The sequence below is a fragment of the Formica exsecta genome, unplaced genomic scaffold, assembly GCF_003651465.1.
Source record: "Formica exsecta isolate Colony F162 unplaced genomic scaffold, ASM365146v1 scaffold365, whole genome shotgun sequence".
Classification (NCBI taxonomy): Eukaryota; Metazoa; Arthropoda; class Insecta; order Hymenoptera; family Formicidae; genus Formica; species Formica exsecta.
In genome coordinates this window covers 534,537-540,570 of record NW_021850897.1, presented here as the reverse complement: position 1 = coordinate 540,570, position 6,034 = coordinate 534,537, and positions in this window count along the sequence as shown.

The following is a 6,034-nucleotide window of genomic DNA, read 5'->3' as shown; positions in this document are numbered from 1 at the left end:
GAGACGACGAGGCGGAAGAAGAAAGCGAGAAGGGCCGTGTAGCTCCGGAGCCAATGAAACGGCCGATGAAAGGGGCCCTCTTTTCTCCCCCGCATTCCTGCGCCGGGGCCCCGGGGCGTCATTACTCAAAGGAGGTACTGTCGCTCGCGGTGGCTCGTGGAGATCTTTCTAAAGGAAACTGTTCGGGGAACGCGCGAGCGCATCGAGAAACTGTGTGTCGCCGCGAAGAGATCTGTCAGCCAATGATGCGCGTCGGCGAGCACGTTCTTCCTCCAGATTTATGAGCGCGTTTCTTCTTACGATTCAGCATAATATTTTCCTGCTTGTCAGAGCGGAACGCGAACCTTATTCGTTCCTATGTACGATTTATGTAAATGCGATACAATTAACGCTCGCGAATCGATATCATGATATATAAAATATAAAGCGATTCCGAGATCTCTCGCTGCATCATGTTAAAAGATACGAGGAACGAGTTTACAATTGTATTTAATTTTTATAATGATAGAAGAATTATATTTTTCATTCTCTCGACCATATAACGCGATCTCTCTCCCTCTCGATCCTATCGGCGACTTTTCGAGCGGTGAAGAAATCGCGGTCGCTCGCCTCCGTCACGGAATAACGAGAAGCGCGGGCAGGGAAAGGGGGGGAGGGAGGAAAGAGGAAGGACGGGTGGCAGGCCGGCTCTCTCGAATAACGCGAAGCGTAACACGTGGGCGCGGAGAGTGCCCGGAGAGAAGATAAACGGATTACGGGCGCTTTGTGTCAACGCGATCCGCTTCCCTTGCACCCGAGCCCCGCGTGTGCCCGTCGTCCGACTATCTTCAATGCGATATTACGCGCTCCAGTGCTGGTAACACCGTTCGGTCTGCAGGACGCGCAAGCCGCTTCGGGCCGATAACCAATTTTCATTACTCTATATTAATTTCAGAGATGCTCACGATTTACTCGCCCTGCCCCAGTGGTTGCCCGCCGCCATGCTAAAATGCCCGTGAAAAAGATTTCGAGAAAAAAACATGCGAAAAGAGTATATATTATCCACTTAAATTCTGGAAGAATTAGAGAAAATAAAAAACCGAGCATTATCGAATATACTTCCTCGAGTTCACGGATCAATTTAGTAATAATGCTGAGGATTAATTTTTTTAATGAACGATGAGCTTAAAGGATTGCGCGAGTCTTGATTCTTTTAAACGTTTCGTCGAGCGACTCTCGTTCTCATTGGCTCGTTATAATATTAGTTCGCCTCGTCGTGATAATCTCTCGCGTCATTGATTTATTGTTATTTTAAATCCGACCCACTTTGCAAACTTGTAATTACTTCGCTTTAAACGCCAACGAGGAACTTTTCCCTCCGTCCCTCGCTTCCTCCTCGTTCGGAACAACGTGTCCGATTCTGTGCTATCCGACTTTATTGCGCGATCCCACTTGCGACAAGGTGACCCAGTCGTCGTACAATGACAGAGACGAGAGCATTGTGCGACCTAGGATCGGCGGTAATCGGCGTCTCTCTTGCTTGTGCCGGAGATGAGATCGAGGAGAGACACAGGAAGAGACGCAGAACACGCGCGCGCGCGCACGTGCACGCTTGAGACGTCGGTGAGGAGATGACGGAGGAGGTGAAGAAGAGATGAACATGGGTGGGAGTCCCCTCATGCGGATCCATCGCAGACGCATTCCCTTCTGCGAGGATATCTCCTCATTGTACTCACCCCTTAATCAACAGCTCCCTGCCGTCCTCCGTGGCCGTTCGATGCTTATTGATATAGCTCACCCTCTCCTCTCCCGTCTCCTCTTCCACCCGCCGTATATCCCCGACCATATGAACGCGTCCACGACCGCGTACATACGTGCACGTATATATGTATGTATGCATATGTTTATCACCATCTCCGTCTCACTCTCTCTTTCTATATACCTGTGCGTGCGCATGTATGACGTCCCGTAGCCGCTCACTATGGGGTATTTGCATGACAACATTGGTGCGCGTACGCGCGTGCCTCTCTCTGTCCTTCGCACTCGCTAATTAGCCGGCGCCACATACCGGCCTGGATTAACGAGAATATTGCATTTTTAATAGAGTTCGCCCCCCTGCGGCTCACGCGGAACGAGCAACCCCTCCCCTCCTCCCTTCTGGATTCTTTCCCCGCGCGGGGGGAAGATGGTGGCCGCGAGGGAGTCTCGCGGTAGTGATTTCAACGACGACCTCGTCGCACGCCTCGTTGCCCGTTTTAAGGATCAGCGCGAGAAGGACTTTGATGTCTTTCCCCGCGGGTGAACTCTCGGACGGATTTATTAAGGGACACGTAAATCGTGGCGGGCTCTCGCGCGGAAAGTCGATCGCACGAGTTCCGCGCGTCGTGAATAAAGCTAATATCTGACGCTATAATGGATTGAGAGAAACATCAGTTTCCGCTTCAATTAATATTATAATATAATTAAATTAATTTATATAATTGTTTACACACATAATTTTCAATTAGAGTCATTAAAATATTTTTACTGCTCGAATAAGAAAAGCACATTTCACTTAATTTGTTTATATGGATTTCTGCGTTACTCGAAATTTTAATACAACTTCCGGCAAATTTGCGAAATTACCGTGTGACGCGAAAAAAAAACCTATCTATTTGCGAGGTATAAAAAAAGCGAGGAGCTGCTCCACCGATAAGCCGATTTCTCGGGTTCAATTTGACACACGCAGGTCCGAGATCTGCGATAACCAGTGCGACACCTCCGCTCGACTCTCCTCCCGATGAAAGGGCTGTTCATCAGCGGGCAATTTTTTTTCAGAAGGGGGATCAATTTAAACGCTCAAAGAAAATCCGCGCGTATCCCTCGGGTACCGGTCGGTCCTTCTCCGCTCAAGCTCGTTCGCTCGACCAGCTGCGCTGATTGCTGCTGCATCTTTGATGACCTCGTCCAAGAGACGAGAAGTAGAGGAGAGCGTGCCTGTGCAGATCGACGGCGGCGGCGGCGGCGGCGGCAGCAGCATGTGGACCCTCTTTATCCCCGCGCGGAACCCTGTGCAAAGAGTGAAACGTTGAGATTGATATTTTAACAGGCGGATTACGTAAGAAGGGCGAGGAGGGCCTCGGTAGATTCGCTTCCGCGAATAGGGCACCGACGACGTCATAATCCTCGACGAAAGGCGTCGTCGTGACGACGCTTAATCGATACCTGCCTACCTACCGCTCATTTCGTGACGCTTGTTTTAAGAACCGGAACTAATCTCGAACTTTTGTGTTGCTTCCAGGTATCTCTGCGGGAACTATGTCGGACCGGTGAATAGAGCTCGAACATGAGTGAGTAACATTTACCTGTTTTATTTAGAATAAGATGATGCATGATCGCTTTAACGATCTGCAGTTTCTTTATTTATTTTCACGTTTCTTTTGGGATCGTTATCCATTATAGACATTTTTCAAAGTCAACTAAAATTAGAGTCGACGTTTTTCTTGTTATACTTGCAACGGATAATTTATAAAATTCCGATTATGTATCGATGAATGATTACATATCAGCGATCGTACTGCTCGTTCCATGATATTATTACGGCGATGGGTCGACCTTTTTTGGTCGCGGGGTATCTACATTCCGACGCTTTCGAAGGCACGTTGTCGGCGAAATCAAAGCGAGCTTACGTGACTCGCTGCAGCAACGCCGTTAAACGTCTTCGGGTTCTACGCGTTCTATATACAGGGACCGTTCACTAGAGACCGGATACGTATTAAGCGCTATCGCCGACGAGGCGTTATTAATCGAGTCATTGCGAGCCGAGGTGAGGATCTTCGACCTTCGCGAGAGACGCGGGTGTGGGCGACTGTTCCTGCGTAAAACGACGAATGGGGGATCAGACGGCGTTATTAATAACCGATAATTTGATACGCTTCCAGCCCATCCATCCTGTCGTCTCCCGGTCCCGATCTTCCCTCTGGCGCACTTTGATACATAGTCTGTGTGTGTGTGTGTGTGTATGTCTGTGCGCGATTCGTCGATGCACGCGTGCGTGTCAGTCTCATCGTGTGAGATCCAATCGAGAGAGTTGGTTCTGACACCAATCGATTCAGTACAAGGTCGAACGAACCTTCACTTCACGAATCTTTCGCCTCTTTACTCTTCGCAATATTATCTTTACTTTCTCTCATTTCTGTGTGTCAGTCGTTATCGAGTAAAAAAGAATAATATTGTTGTATAATATTATCGTCGATGCGAGTAATTCAGTGTCATTGAGGATTATTTTATTCTATTGCAATATCTTGCTAATGTAGTTGAAATGTCAAACTTGCAATCACGCCAACGAAATAACGTTGGATACTTAAAGTCAATATAAAGATCTATATGAGGAGTTGACACGATACAACAAAAATATAAAAAAAAGACATCATAATTCAAGAATAGTTTATACAATATTTTATATTTGAATATTTGAATATTTTGTACAAGCATGGGATATATAATATCCATCCATGGATTTTTATAGAAAAGCCGTATAACCGTGGCCGGTAATCAGAAACACATTATCGGACAACCGGTCGACGTAATATGTTTGACCGTGTTCGAAAATGCCGTTTGTGTGCCTCTCCTCCTCTCCTGTCGCGCAAATCTGTCCTTTTGCGCTCGTACAGGCGATCCCTGCTTTCCATTTCGTCCGGATTTGACGATCCGCGGAAGCGCTTTGATCCTGCGCGCAGCTTTCACAGGAAACGGCATTGATCCCGCCGCCAAAGTGGACGCGCTTCCGCCTAATGAGTTATTCCTTGTTATTTCGACATTCCGGTCGTGCGTTTAATTAACAAACATTTAAATTAAAAGTCTCTTTAATTAGATCTGTCTCATCTATGTGTAATGTGAATTAAATTTCAAAGAGTCACAATTAATTGTCGGCTGATATCCCTGACAAACACAGGGATAATTAGCGCTTTTTCCTGATATTATACTTTTTTTTTTTTTTGTACGCCGGGTGGTTGATAAATTTAAATTGTATTAATTATATTAAATTGTTTCGAGAAAAAAGAATCGACGCGATAAAGCCTGAAAATATTTGGCCAAGTTTCTACAACTCGCGAGATATGTTGAACGTGACCCCTCCGAACGCACCGGCTCGTCGTCGCTTTTCGTTTGGTTCCACTCTGTTCCTTTGCACGTCACTCCCTCGTAATTAATCATTCCTCCCTCTTTCCACCCCTCGCCCCTCGCGTCGCGGATCTCCTCTGGACGTCAAACGGAGGTAGCATGGCCGCGAGCTGCGCCGGAACAGCGACGTATAGCAGTATACATACGTCCCTCGCAGATTCTATCTAACCATAGATTCACACTCGGTTCATGCAAAAGTCCGTGATTTGATGACACGATAGTCACTGATGAATATTCACGAAACGCGCCTACACATCTTTCTTGAAGGATCTTTTATTTCTTACAATTGATCATTTCGAAATAAATTCTCGTTTTCAAGCATTCAACGATTGATATGATTAATATAATTATTGGCGATATCCCAGTTTATCTACATAAAAAAATAATTATTTTATAATTAATTATGTATTAAATTTACCTTTGGTTTTATATACGCATGTGAAACCTCCCGAGATATGTTTGAATTAATTTATAGCTTTATGAAGATTTCACGTTAGGAGATATTGCAGGATACGCAGATTATTACAGGCACAACGATGTAGTTTGCATAGAGAATTTTGATCATCTTTTCTATTGTCCAAGTATCGTTAAGAGACTTTTTTCCTTCCGGCTAAATGCGAGATTTTTTTCTCTCCACCTGTTATCTTTTTTGTTTTTAATTTTTCAGCCATAATTTTTCACGACATTATTGTACATAGACTACTTTAATGAATTCCTCCAGCCTATTTCTCACGAGAAACTAAAATCTAGCCGCGATTTTATCCCTTTAGGGCACGTTGGAGGAGTCGCGAGAGCACAAAAGCGTCGAAGATGCCCGAACGAGCGCGGAAGAAGTGCATGCAGTCGGTGTTCGAATGTTTTTTCGGCCGGGATGGAAAACCGCTAAGACATCGAT